Source organism: Suricata suricatta, chromosome 12, assembly GCF_006229205.1.
Source record: "Suricata suricatta isolate VVHF042 chromosome 12, meerkat_22Aug2017_6uvM2_HiC, whole genome shotgun sequence".
Lineage (NCBI taxonomy): Eukaryota > Metazoa > Chordata > Mammalia > Carnivora > Herpestidae > Suricata > Suricata suricatta.
In genome coordinates, this window is record NC_043711.1 from 82,613,594 (window position 1) to 82,627,605 (window position 14,012).

Genomic DNA, 14,012 nt, shown 5'->3' on the forward strand with positions numbered 1-14,012 from the left:
TTTCTTTAGTGATTTTCTGTCTGGTTGATCTATCCATTGCTGTCAGTGGATTATTAAAGTCCCCTGCAGTTAGCACATTCTTATCAATAAGATTGTTTCTGTCTGTGATTAATTGTTGTATGTATTTGTGTGCTCCTGAATTTGGCGCATAGATATTTATAATTGTTAGCTCTTCTTGATGGAGAGACCCTGTAATTATTATATAATGTCCTTCTTCATCTCTTGTTACTGCCTTTACTTTAAAGTCCAGTTTGTCTGATATAAATATGGCTACTCTGGCTTTCTTTTGGCTGCCAGTCGCATGATAGATATTTCTCCATCCCTTTACTTTCAATCTGAAGGTGTCTTTAGGTCTAAAATGAGTCTCTTGTAGACAGCAAATAGATGGATTTTGTTTTTTTTATCCACTCTGTTACCTTGTGTCGTTTGGTTGGAGCATTCAGTCCATTTACATTCAGCGTTATTATTGAAAAATGTGGGTTTTCTGTAGAATTTTGTTCTCTGTAGAATTCGTGTTTGTAGTGGTGTCTCTGGTACCTTGTATTCTTTGCAACATTTTCTTCTTAGGATCTGCTTACATCTTAGAGAAAAAATACATTTACAAGAGAAGCTCTGTTGGTGAATCAAAAGGGGGAGAAAACAGTTTTTCAGGAGATAGTTAAAAATAAGTTCACATTCTGAGGATCAGAGGGACATGAATTTCAAGAAGGACACTATTCAAGTCACTTTGAACACTATTCAAAGACACCTTGACAAGGAAAAGGCTTACAGCTAGATTCTTACCCCCAATTCTTGCCCAGACTTGAAGTCTGACCCCAGAGTCATGCTGAACCCATCCTTTCCTACTTCTTCTTTGAAATATTTCCTTGACCCATCTTAAGAGAATGGGAGATAAGCTCCATGAAATCAAACAAAATCATCTAAAATATGTAAATCTTGTATATTCTTATTTTATCTTCTATAATTTATTTTCTCTATGAGATGGGCCCAGAGCTGCACACCTAGAAAGCGTTCAACAACTACATTTTTCAGTAAGTGGTGTTAGGGATATTTGAGAGGCAGTATAGTGAAATAGTTCCAAACAAGTTATTTAACTGCCTATGTCTTCTCAACTGTTAAAAGAGGATAATTCTGAGTTTATAAAGTCATTGTGAGAATCAAGTGAGATAAGATATATAAAGTGCTTAGCACAGTGGCTAGCACATGGTAATAAATCACTATTTGGTAGCTGTTATTATTATTATTGCTGGGCTAGGCCATATCCAGATCTTCCAAGAAGGTAAAAAAGCTAGGAATTAAAGATTGTGAGATGGTAACCTGAGTCTTGGACTGCTATTCATATACTTATTCTGTCATTAATTCATTTCTTCTTGACTTTGACCAATGTAAGGACGGAGGGCTTTGCAGAATAGTAAAGGATTCTTGGGAAGGGAAAATTTATCCCTATCTTCTTGGTTCTTTTGGTTAGTCTAATAATTAAACTGACACAAGGTAAACAGGGGAAAGGCAAATTTAATTCATACATATGGGAATTCATAGAAATATAAGATTCAAAGAAGTGACCAAAGCAGGCAGTTTTTATACCTTTTAAAACTTTTTTTCATGTTTATTTATTTTTGAGACAGAGACAAGAGCATGAGCAGGGGAGGGGCAGAGAGACAGGGAGACACAGAGTCTGAAGCAGGCTCCAGGCTCCAAGCCGTCAGCACAGAGCCTGTTGCAGGACTCAAACCCATAACCCACAAGATCATAACCTGAACTGAAGTCAGATGCTTAACCAACTGAGCCACCTAGTCAGCCATTTTTACACCTTTTAGACAAAGAAACAGTAATACTTGAGAAGAACTGACAAGGCAAAGAAGTTTGAGCTTAGGGTAGTAAATTAGTAAAGAAATAACAAGGTATAATCAGGCATAGTGCTAGTTATCCCCACATGTTAATTCCTCAGTAGCCACAGAAATTTTTGTGAAAATCTACTTCCTCCAAAGCCATTTAGAAGTGATGAAAGAACCAGACCATGGGTGGGACAAGGTAGAGTCTGAAATCTGCAAACATTGAAAGGGAAACAGTGCAAACATGTGCCAAAGCAGAAAATGTGAAATCTGAATGAGATTTTATTGACTCTGTAACATGTCTGGAAAAAGGGTACTTGGTGCTTCCAGGAAGATTTGGCCATCCTTAGGAGATATTCTTTTTTTTTTTAAGTTTATTTATTTATTTAGAGAGAGAGAGACAGAGACAGAGACAGAGCAAGCAGGGGAGGGGAAGAGAGAGAGGGAGAGAGAGAGGATCCCAAACAGGCTCTGTGTAGCATGGAGCTTGATGCAGGGCTTGAACCCACCCATGAACCACAAGATCATGAGCCAAAACCAAGAGTCAGACACTTAACTGATTGAGCCACACAGATGCCCCATTTGGGAGATATTCTTGTTATAGTTAAGTGCTGAAGAAGCTCTGCCAGCAGAGGAAAACACCTCCTCCATTACTATAGCTTTAAAGTGATCTGTCAGGTACTGGGGACACTCACTGGGACTGAAGAAAAAAAAGAGCACTGCACTAATGACCAGAAAGAACATAATTTTTTTAAAGTACCCTTGAGAGGGCAACTGGGTGGCTCAGTCTACTGAGCCTCTGACTCTTGATTTCGGCTCAGGTCATGATCCCAGGGTTGTGGGATCAATCCCCATGTTGGGCACTATGCTGTGCATGGAGTCTGCTCAAGATTCTCTCTTTCTCTCTATCTCTCTCACTCACTCTCTCTGCCCTTCCCCCCATCTTAAGCTCTCTCTCTCTCTCTCAAATTCTAATTAATTAAAATAAATAAATAAATAAATAAATAAAGTACCCTTGGAACATTTCTGAAAGCTGAACAAAAAAATAGTCTGTAAATTTTTAAATGATGAGTATCACACAGACCATATTCTGGGGCCGCAATGCAATTAAATTAAAAACCAATAATTAATGGAAAATTTGGAAAACCTCACATATTGGGAAATTTAAAAACATACTTCTTAACTATTCATAGGCTAAAAATGAAATTATAATAGAAACTAAAAAATGCTTATAACTAAACAGTAGAAAATCTACTCTGTATCCAAGCTTATGGTGTGCAACCAAGCATTGTTTAGAAGGAAATTCATAGCCTTAAAGAAAAGAAGGAAAAAGTCTTTTTTTTTAAATTTTTAATTTATTTTTTATACAGAGAGAGACAGAGCATGAGAGGGGGAGGGGCAGAGAGAGGAGGAGACACAGAACCGGAAGCAGGCTCCAGGCTCTGAGCTGGCTGTCAGCACAGAGCCTGATGCGGAGCTCGAACCCACGAACGTGAGATCTGACCTGAGCCAAAGTCGGAGGCTCAACCGAGTGAGCCACCCAGGTGCCCCGAAAAAGTCTTAAAATTAAATAATGAAAGCATTCAACATGTGAAAAATGAAAGAACAACATAAGGAAAAAATAGCAGAATAAACACCAACCTAAATAATAAGTAACAATAAAAATGAAGTAGAAATTAATGACTAAGAAAGCAAACATACAATAGAGAAGATCAACAAAGCCAAAATTTGGTATTTTGAAAATATCTCTAGTAAAATTAATTAAGTAAAGAAGAGAAAATGTGAAAATCAACAACATTATAAATGATATAAGGTGATATAGTAGGCAGTGAAGAGATTAAATAGGTGCAAGGAATAGTGTACATAATTTCAGGCCAACAAATTTGAACACATGAGATAGATGAATTCCAACTGATTAATGTAGAAATAGAAAACCTGATTTGTCTTATGATGATTAAAGAAATTGGATCATAATTTAAAAATCTTACCACACTCTGTATGAAGTGCTTTCACAGGCCTAATGGTAAGTTTTATCAAACTTCCAAAAAATAGACAATTTTACATAAGGTTTCCAAAGAATTTTTTTAACACTTTTTTTTTTTTTAAAGGAGGGACACTTCCCAATTCATCTTGAGCTTGTGAGGGTAGAATAACTGATACCGAAACAAGCAAAGATAGCGGTGGGAAACAGGACAGGAAAGAAACCCTGTACTACGTCAGCAAATTGGGTTTATACCAGGAATGCAAAGTTGGTTTAATAGTGGAAAATAAATTAACCTAATTCACCACATTAACAGATTAAAGGAGAAAAACCATTTGATTGTACCAATTGATGAAGAAAAATCCAAGATCTGTTCATGGTTTAAAAAAAGCTGGGCGGGGGGGAGGTCTGGGTGGCTTAGTTGGTTAAGCTGACGACTTCGGCTTAGGTTATGATTTCATGGTTCATGGATTCGAGTCCTGCATCGGGCTCTGTGCTGACAGCTCAGACCCTGGAGTCTGCTTCAGATTCTGTGTCTTCCTTTCTCTCTGCCCCTCCTCCACACATGCTGTTTCTCCCTGTCTCAATAATAAATAAAAACATTTTTTTTTAAAAGGCAGAGAGCCTGGGGGCTCAGTTGGTTAAGCATTTGACTCCTGATTTCAGCTCAGGTCATGATCTCACAGTTTGAGTTCAAGCCCACATCAAGCTCTACACTGACAATGCAGAGCTTGCTTGGGATTCTCTCTCTCTCTCTCTCTCTCTCTCACACACACACACACACACACACACACACACACTAAATAAATAAATAAATAAATAAATAAATAAATAAATAAAACTTTAAAAAGAAAAAGAAAAAAGCATTTTATTTATTTATTTATTTATTTATTTATTTATTTTACTTTTATCAAACAAAGGACTTCATTTATTTAAAATAGTTTGTTGCCAAGTTGGTTTCCATATAACACCCAGTGCTCTTCCCACAAGGGCCCCTCTCCATGACCATCACCCCCCTTTCCATTTCCCCCTCCCTATTCAGCCCTCAGTTTGTTTTCAGTGTTCAAGAGTCTCTCATGCTTTGCCTCACTCCCTCTCCCTAACTCTTCCCCCCGCTTTCCCCTTCCCATGGTCCCCTGTTAGGTTTCTTCTGTTAGACCTATGAGTGAAAACATATGGTATCTTTCCTTCTTTCCCTGACTTATTTCACTTAGCATGACACCCTTGAGGTCCATCCACTTTGCTACAAATGGCCAGATTTCATTCTTTCTCATTGCCATGTAGTATTCCATTGTATATATAAACCACATCTTCTTGATCCATTCATCAGTTGATGGACATTTAGGTTCTTTCCATGATTTGGCTATTATTGAAAGTGCTGCTATGAACATAGGGGTACACGTGCCCCTATGCATCAGCACTTCTGTATCCCTTGGGTAAATCCCTAGCAGTGCTATTGCTGGGTCATAGGGGAGTTCTATGGATAGTTTTTTGAGGAACCTCCACACTTTTCCAGAGCGGCTGCACTAGTTTACATTCCCACCAACCATGTAGGAGGGTGCCCGTTTCTCCACATCCTCGCCAGCATCTATAGTTTCTTGATTTGTTCATTTTAGCCACTCTGACCGGTGTGAGGTGGTATCTCAGTGTGGTTTTGATTTGTATTTCCCTGATAATGAGTAACGCTGAGCAACGTTTCATGTGCCTATTGGCCATCTGTGTGTCCTCTCTGGAGAAGTGTCTGTTCATGCCTTCTGCCCATTTCTTCACTGATTTTTGTTTTTTGGGTGTGGAGTTTGGTGAGTTCCTTGTAGATTTTGGATACTAGCCCTTTATCCAATATGCCATTTGCCAATATCTTTTCCCATTCTGTCAATTGCCTATTAGTTTTCTTGATTGTTTCCTTTACAGTGCAGAAGCTTTTTATCTTGATGAGGTCCCAATAGTTCATTTTTGTTCTTGATTCCCTTGCCTTTGGGGATGTGTTGAGTAGGAAATTGCTGTGGTTGAGGTCAAGGAGGCTATTTCCTGCTTCCTCCTCTAGAGTTTTGATATTTTCCTGTCTAACATTCAGGTCCTTCATCCATTTTGAGTTTATTTTTGTGTATGGTGTTTTTCATTAAAAAAAAAAAAAAGAGGGGTGCCTGGGTGGCTCAGTCAGTTAAGCCTCTGACTTCAGCTCAGGTCAGATCTCACGTTCGTGGGTTTGAGCCCCGCATCAGGCTCTGTGCTGACAGCTAGCTCAGAGTCTGGAGCCTGCTTCTGGTTCTGTGTCTCCTTCTCTCTCTGCCCCTCACCCTCTCATGCTCTGTCTCTCTCTGTATCAAAAAATAAATAAAACATCAAAAAAACTAAAAAAATAAAAAAAGAAAGAAAAAAACGGCAACAGAAAGGAACATTCTTAATCTAATAAAAAGTATCTATAATATCAAACATAATTGTGAAATGTTGAAAGTATATACTATGTTGAAAAATTAGCAAAAACTCTTCATCTTGTTCAACATTACGCTGAAGACCATCGCCAATACAATAAGATAAGAATAAAAAATAGGGGCCCCTGGGTGGCTCAGTTGCTTGGTCATCTGACTTTTGATTTTGGCTCAGGTCATGATCCCATGGTTTGTGAGATCTAGTCCCACACTGGGCTCCCCTCTGGCAGCACGGAGACATCTAGACTCCTTGGGATTCTCTCTCTCTCTCTCTCTCTCTCTCTCTCTCTCTCTCTCTCTCTCCCCGCTTCTGCTCCTCCCCTGCTCATGCTATCTCTTTATCAAAATAAAATAAACTTTTAAAAATTGGTTGTCTTTTTGAAAAATCTTTTTAAATATTTATTTATTTTTGAGAGAGAGAGAGAGACAGACAGAATGAGCAGGGTAGAGGCAGAAAGAGAGGAAGACACAGAATCTGAAGCAGGCTCCAGGCTCCAAGCTGTCAGCACAGATCCTGATGTGGGGCTCAAACTCACAAGCCAGAGATCATTACCTGAGCCAAAATCAAGAGTCAGATGCCCAAGCAACTGAGCCACCCCAGTGCCCCCCAAAAAAGGTTGTTTTAAGAAAAGAATAAAAAGTAAAAGATATAAGGATTGGAGAGAGAGAGAAAGAATGGTGATTTTGATGGATATATGTCTGTCTATGCAGAAAATTCAAGAGAATCTATAGGTGAATTATTAGAATTTAAAAAATTTAGCAAGATTGATGGGTTTAAATCAGTTTATAAAATTTATAGCTTTTCTATATGCAACAATAATTAATAAGTAGAGTTTAATAAGATACCATTTACAATAGCAACAACAAAAAATACTTAGGAATACATCTAATGAAAGTTGTGCAAGTCCTATAAGAAAATTTTAAAACCATATTGAAAGACATTGAGGAATTCTTAAACAGATCAAAAGATATGTTCACCTAAAAAAGATATTGTAAAGATATTTCTCCTCAGATTGATTTATAGATTTAATGTAATTTTGATAAAAATCATAATAGTATTTTTTTGTGGAATCTGACAAGCTGTTTTTATAATTATTATATGGAAGGACCAGGAATAGCCAAGATATCCCTGAAGAACAAAGCAAAGGACTAGCCCTAATAGATATGAAATTTATCAAATTTTAAAACTATAGTAATTATGATAGTATTTTTTTTAAGTTCATTTATTTTGAGTTGGGTAGGGGGAGGGCAGAGAGAGGAGAGAGAGAATCCCAAACAGGCTTCACACTGTCAACACTGAGGCCGATGTAGGACTTGAACCCATAACCCATGAGATCATGACCTGAGCTGAAAGCAAGCTGGACACTTAACTGACTGAGCCACACAGGTGCCCCAATTATGATAGTATCTTAAGACAGATAGCCCCATGAAACAGAATAGAATTCCCAGAAACAAACCCCTGCATTGTGAAAACTTGATTTATGACAGAGATAGCATTGTGAAAATGAAGGAAAAAGATGGATTGTTCAATAAAATGTGCTGAGAGATTATTAACAATAGCCAAACTCTGGAGACAGCCCAAATGTCCACTGACTGATGAATGGATAAAGAAAAATGTGGTATATACATATATAATGGGATATTACTCAACCTTCAAAGAGAATGAAATTTGTCATTTGCAATGACATGGATAGAGCTAGAATATATGATGCTAAGCAAAATAAGTCAACCAGAGAAAGATGAATACCATATGATTTCACTCATATGTGGAATTTAAGGAAAAAAAAAAAAGCAGATGAACATGTGGGAGGAGAGAGAAGAGAGGAAAACAAACCATAGGAACCCTTAATGACAGAGAACAAACTAGGGGTTGAGAGGGAGGTGGGTGAGAGATGGGCTAGATTGGTGATGGCATTAAGAGGGCACTTGCGATGAGCACGGGGTGTTGTATATAAGTGATCTTTAAGGATCTTTGGAAATTTGTCTTAGAATAGACCACAGAAGAATGATCTATTTGGATATAAGTATATAATTAAGGATATTTTTAAAGTATAAAACATAAATTGTGCTGGGACAATTGCTGTGATACGGGAAGAGTTATAGTCCGAGTTTACACTTGATACAAAAATTAACCCTAATTTGACTAAAGATTTAAATATGAAGAATTCTGAATAAATCATTGAAAATATTAAATTTTATTTTATTATTTTTAAAATATTATGATGCTTATTTATTTTGAGGGAAGAGGGGCAGATAGAGGGAACGAGAGAATCCCGAGCAGGCTGTACACCCAGCGCAAAGCCCAAGGCCGGGCTCTATCTCATGCTCCTGAGCTCACGACTGAGGCCAAAATCAAGAGTCAGACACTTAACTGACTGAGCCATCTAGACATCCCAAGGAAGACATTTTTTGATAGCAGCATTTGGGGCCTCTTAAATAGCATCAGAGGGGAATCTAGGTCCCCTCTTGCTCCTATAAGGGAGGTTTAGGCCTCACCTCTCAAAACCACTTTATTCCAACTCAGGAGAGCTTGGTATGACTCTCAAAGGCAGTCTTGGACCAAGAAAAACTATTCCAGGGGAGCCTGGGCAGCTCAGTCTAGTTTAGCATTGGACTCTTGATTTTGGCTCAGGTCATGATCTCATGGCTCATGGGATTGAGCCCCCTGTGGGACTCTGTATGGATAGCAGGATTCTTTCTTTCCTTTTTCTCTGCCCCTCACCTGCTTGCACACACACATTCTCTCACTCTCTCTTTCTCTCTCTCTCTCTCTCTCTCTCTCTCTTGCTCTCTCTCTCTCTATTAAAATAAATAAACTTTAAAAAGACAACAACTGGGGCACCTGAGTGGCTCAGTCGGTTAAGCCTCCGACTTTGGCTCAGGTCATGATCTCACATTCGTGGGTTCGAGCCCCGCATCGGGTTCTGTGCTGACAGACAGCTCAGAGCCTGGAGCCTGTTTCTGATTCTGTGTCTCCCTCTCTCTCTGCCCCTCCCTGCTCATGCTCTGTCTCTCTCTGTCTCAAAAATGAATTAAAAATTTTTTTTTAAAATTAAAAAAAAAAGACAACAACTATTCCAGTCATGTCTAGATATGGTACAGAAACAGTGCCATTACTATCACAGGCAAGCCACATGACCCCTGCCTAGTTCATCCCACACAAGAAACTATACATATCTATAGATAGATAGATAGATAGATAGATAGAGATATATATACTATATATATAATGAGGCAGTCCAATGGCTTGTTTAGAGTCTCTCCTGGAAAAAAATGTGCAGTAAGTCAGCATTTCAGACTTCTTAGAAACAGTTTACAAGCATCCCCTCATCAGGCCTTCACAACCCTGTGGCATGCCCCTTGATCTTAAACTTTTAAAACCCACACTTGTTAGAAGTTATCCAGTCACCTACATTATAGCCCTTCTGTGAAAACTAGCCAATAGCCTCCTGAAAAAGGAGTCACTAAATTCCACCCAATATAGAAAACTGTGATTCTCGTCAAAACTAATTGAAATGTCAATATACTTGGAAAGAGAGTTTAATTATCTATACTTGAACAAAGAACAATTTTAAAAATACCCAGGGTGTCTGGACGGCTCGGTCAGTTGAGTGTCTGACTCTTAATTTTAGCACAGGTCATAATCCCAGGGTCTTGGTATTTAGCCCTGCATTGGGCTCTGGGCCCAGGGTGGAGCTTGCTTAAGATTCAATCTCTCTATCTACCCCTCTCTCTCTCTCTCTCTCTCTCTCTCTCTCTCTCTCTCTCTCTCTCAAATTAAAAAACAATGCTTCTTGGCCTTTTGGCTAAGATCAAGTGTAAAAAAAAAATTTAAGTTAAAAAATTCATAGTAGATTGCATCAGAAGATATCTGTAAGATCTCAACCAACTTTGAGAAAGAGAAGGAAATTAAATACCTATTAAGCAACTATAATATGTCTGGCACTGTACATGGAACTGTTTATGGGTGCTTAATAAGCATTTGTTAAATGAATAAATTTCTCACAATAACGCCTCAACTTTTCAGATGAGAGAGTCAGAGAGGTTTATTAATTTGTCGAAAATTATACAAGTAGCAGAGCTGAAGTTCAAGCTGAACGTTTTGTGGCACTTGTTCATTCAGCATACCCTCCTGCCGTTGAAGTGTTAGAATGGTAGAAAGGACAAAAAGAATGTTTCTTCTTCTTTGTTTTAAAGATTTTATTTTTAAGTAATCTCTACACCCAACATGGGGCTTGAACTCACAACCCCAAAATCAAGATTGCACCTGAACCAGCCAGGTACCTCTAGAAAGTTTCCTCTTGAAAAGAATATTTATAGCCTGAAATCAGAATCCATAGTGGTAAATACACTATTTTCAAAACATGTTAAATATTTATTCATTTGATGGTGAAAAGCTTCTTAATATGCATATTGTAATATATAAGTATTAATGTTCTTTGAATCAATTAATGAATGAATGAGTGACTAAAAAATGTAAGATTCTATTTATTGTGTTCTCTTCATAGTTTATTGTAAGGAATAATCATGTTTTGACTATAAGTATTGATTTCATTGATTAATATAAACAGATTTGTACTTGCCTTTGAGCATTCATGAATTTAATGAAGACAGGATATCATTAAACAAACAAACAATTAACCCTGACAATCGAATACAAACAGAACAATAATAAGGGAATTTGCTATTTATTCTTCCCTTGGTTTTCAGTTAAAATAAATAGATGGTAGACATGTAGTTGTTAAATCACCATATCTAGGAGGTCTGTAATGTGGGAATAAGTCTGAGTCCATTAGATCATAACACACTCTAATTTGTTCATAACATTTTAGAGCTAGATCAGACCTAAAGGAGATCAGCTAAATTCTCTAGAGAAATTCTTACACCTATGCACCAAGAAATTATATTCAAGGATGGCCACTGACCTAACTGCCCCTCTATACAAACTATTATACTAAAGTTAAAATGAATGAACTAAATTTTAAGTACCCACATAGGTAAATCTCAAATAATAGTAGCAAACACATAGTGCTTATTATATGCAGGCATTATTTTACATTTTTTTAATGTTCTTTATTTATTGTTGAGAGACAGAGAGAGACAGCGTGAGCAGGGGAGGGTCAGAGAGAGGGAGACACAGAATCTGAAGCAGGCTCCAGGCTCTGAGCTAGCTGTCAGCACAGAGCCCGATGTGGGGCTTGAACCCACAAACCGTGAGATCATGACCTGAGCCGAAGCCAGACACTCAACCAATTGAGCCACCCAGGCACCCCCATTATTTTACATTTTAACTTACTTAATTCTTACAGAAGCCCTATGATGTTATTATTTACTATCCCTATTCTACATAGGGGGAAACTGAGGCTCAACAGGTTAAGCAACTTAACTAACATCATGCAAATAGGATATAAGCCCAGGCTGTCTGTCCTGGAATCTTGGTGTTTGACCACCAGGATATACTGCTTCTCAATTTATGATATTACTGAAAAATCAAGATGCAGAAGGTCCATACAGTATGAAACCATTTATGTAAAGAATTTAAATCCTCAAAGCATCCCCGTGTTTTTACAAAATCATATATGTAGAAGTATAAAAATATTAAAGGCAGTGGTACTCACCAACTCAGGATAGTGGTTACCTGTGAGGGAAGGAGGAGAAATTAATTGGGGGGAGGCTATATTTATAACATTCTATTGCTTTGTTTAAAAACGGAAGCAGGGCATCTAGTTGGCTCACTCAGTAGAGCATGCTACTCTTGAGCTCAGGGTTGGGAATTTAAACCCTATGTTGAGTATGGAGCCTACTTTAAAAAAACAAATGAACAAACAAAAAACCTGAAGCAAATATGGAGAAAATATTAACATCTGTGGTGAGCACATGAGTGAATATAATACAGTTTATGTGACTTCTCCAACGTCACATATGGTAAGTTACAAAGATGATTTTTTTTAATGTTTATTTTTGAGAGAGAGAGAAAGAGACAGAGTGTGAGCAGGGGAGGGGCAGAGAGAGACAGACATGGAATCCGAAGCAGGCTCCAGGCTCTGAGCTGTCAGCACAGAGCCCGGAGTGGGGCTTGAACCCACAAACCACGAGATCATGACCTGAGCCAAAGTCAGATGCTTAACCAACTGAGCCACCCACCCAGGAGCCTCATGTTGTTGTTGTTGTTGTTGTTGTTGTTTGATGTTTATTTATTTTTGAGAGAGAAAGAGAGAGACAGAGACACAGCATGAGCAGGGGAGAGACAGAGAGACAGGGAGATACAGAATCCAAAGCAGGCTCTAGGCTCCAATCTATTAGCACAGAGCCCAACTCACCAACTCAGGAACTGCGAGATCATGACCTGAGCCAAAGTTGGATAGTTAACTTACTGAGCCACCCCAGTGCCCCAAAGATGATTTCTTTTTAAAGATCATCTAGTCTAATTCCCTCATTTAGGATTTGGGGTCAATCTGTTTTTCTCTCTCTCTCTCTCTGCCCCTCCCCTGCTCATGCTCTGTCTCTCTCTCTCTCAAAAATGAATAAACTTAAAAAAAGAAAAGAGAAATCAACCACAAGAAAAAATACAGAAGGAGCACAAATACATGGAAGTTAAATAATATGCTACTAAGCAATGAATTGATCAATCAAGAAATAAAAGAGGAAATAAAAATGTACGGAGACAAATAAAAATGAAAACACAATGGTCCAAAATCAGTGGGATACAGCAAGAGCTGTTCTAAGAGGGAGGATTATAGAAATACAGGTTTATCTCAAGAAGCAAGAAAATTTTCAAATAAACAACCTAATCTTACATCTAAAGGAGCTAGAAAAAGAAGAACAAATAAAACCCCAAACCAGTAGAAACTAGTAAAGATTAGAGCATAAATAAACAAAACAGAAACTGAAACAAAACAAAAGAAAAAACAAAAAACAAAACTGAACAGATCAATGAAACCAGGAGCTGGATCTTTAAAAATATCAACAAACTTGATAAACCGTTAGGCAGACTCATCCAAAAAAAAAGAGAGAGAGAGAGAGAGAGAGAGAGAGAGAGCGAGGGCTCAAATAAACAAAATCAGAAATGAAAGAAGAGAAAGGCACCTGGGAGGCTTAGTCAGTTAAGCATCCAACTCTTGATTGTGGCTCAGATCATGATCTCACAATCATGGGATCAAGCCCCACGTCAGGCTCAGCACTGAGAGTGGAGCCTGCCTGCTTGGGATTCTCTCCCCACCTCCTTCTCTGTTCCTCTCCCACTCGTGTTTTCTCTCTCTCTCAAAATAAATAAACATTAGAAATGAAAGAGGAAAAAAATAACAACTGACACCACAAAAATACAAAGGATTGTAAGAGAATATCGTGAAAAATCATATCTTAACAAATTGGACAACCTAGAAGAAATACATAAATTCCTACAAACACATAACCTACCAAAACTGAATCAGGAAGAATAGAAAATTTGAACAGACCAATTACCAGCTATGAAATTGGATCAGTAATCAAAAAAACCCCAACAAACAAAAGTCCAGGACCAGATGGCTTCACAGGTAAATTCTACCAAATATTCAAATAGAAGTAATACCTATTCTTCTGAAACTATTCCAAAAAATAGAAGAGGGAAGAAACCTTCCAAATTTATTGTATGAAGCCAGCATTACCCTCACCCCAAAACCAGATAAAGACACTACAGAAAAAGTGAACTACAGGCCAATATCTCTGATGAACACAGATGCGAAAATCCTCAACAAAATATTAGCAAGCCAAATCCAACAATACATTTTAAAA

The 14,012-nt window shown here is 38.0% G+C and overlaps 1 protein-coding gene and 1 long non-coding RNA gene across 3 annotated transcripts in view; one reads left to right on the plus strand and one right to left on the minus strand.

Annotated features, from left to right (window-relative positions):
* The window catches only part of ASIP (agouti signaling protein), a 95,419-nt gene that overhangs the window by 60,542 nt on the left and 20,865 nt on the right, over positions 1-14,012 (plus strand). The window lies entirely within an intron of this gene.
* LOC115274312 overlaps positions 1-14,012 on the minus strand; it is a 76,189-nt gene that overhangs the window by 40,830 nt on the left and 21,347 nt on the right. Inside the window, exon 2 of the long non-coding RNA XR_003901178.1 lies at positions 11,861-11,880. This is a non-coding gene — a long non-coding RNA (uncharacterized LOC115274312). The remainder of the gene's footprint in view (positions 1-11,860; positions 11,881-14,012) is intronic.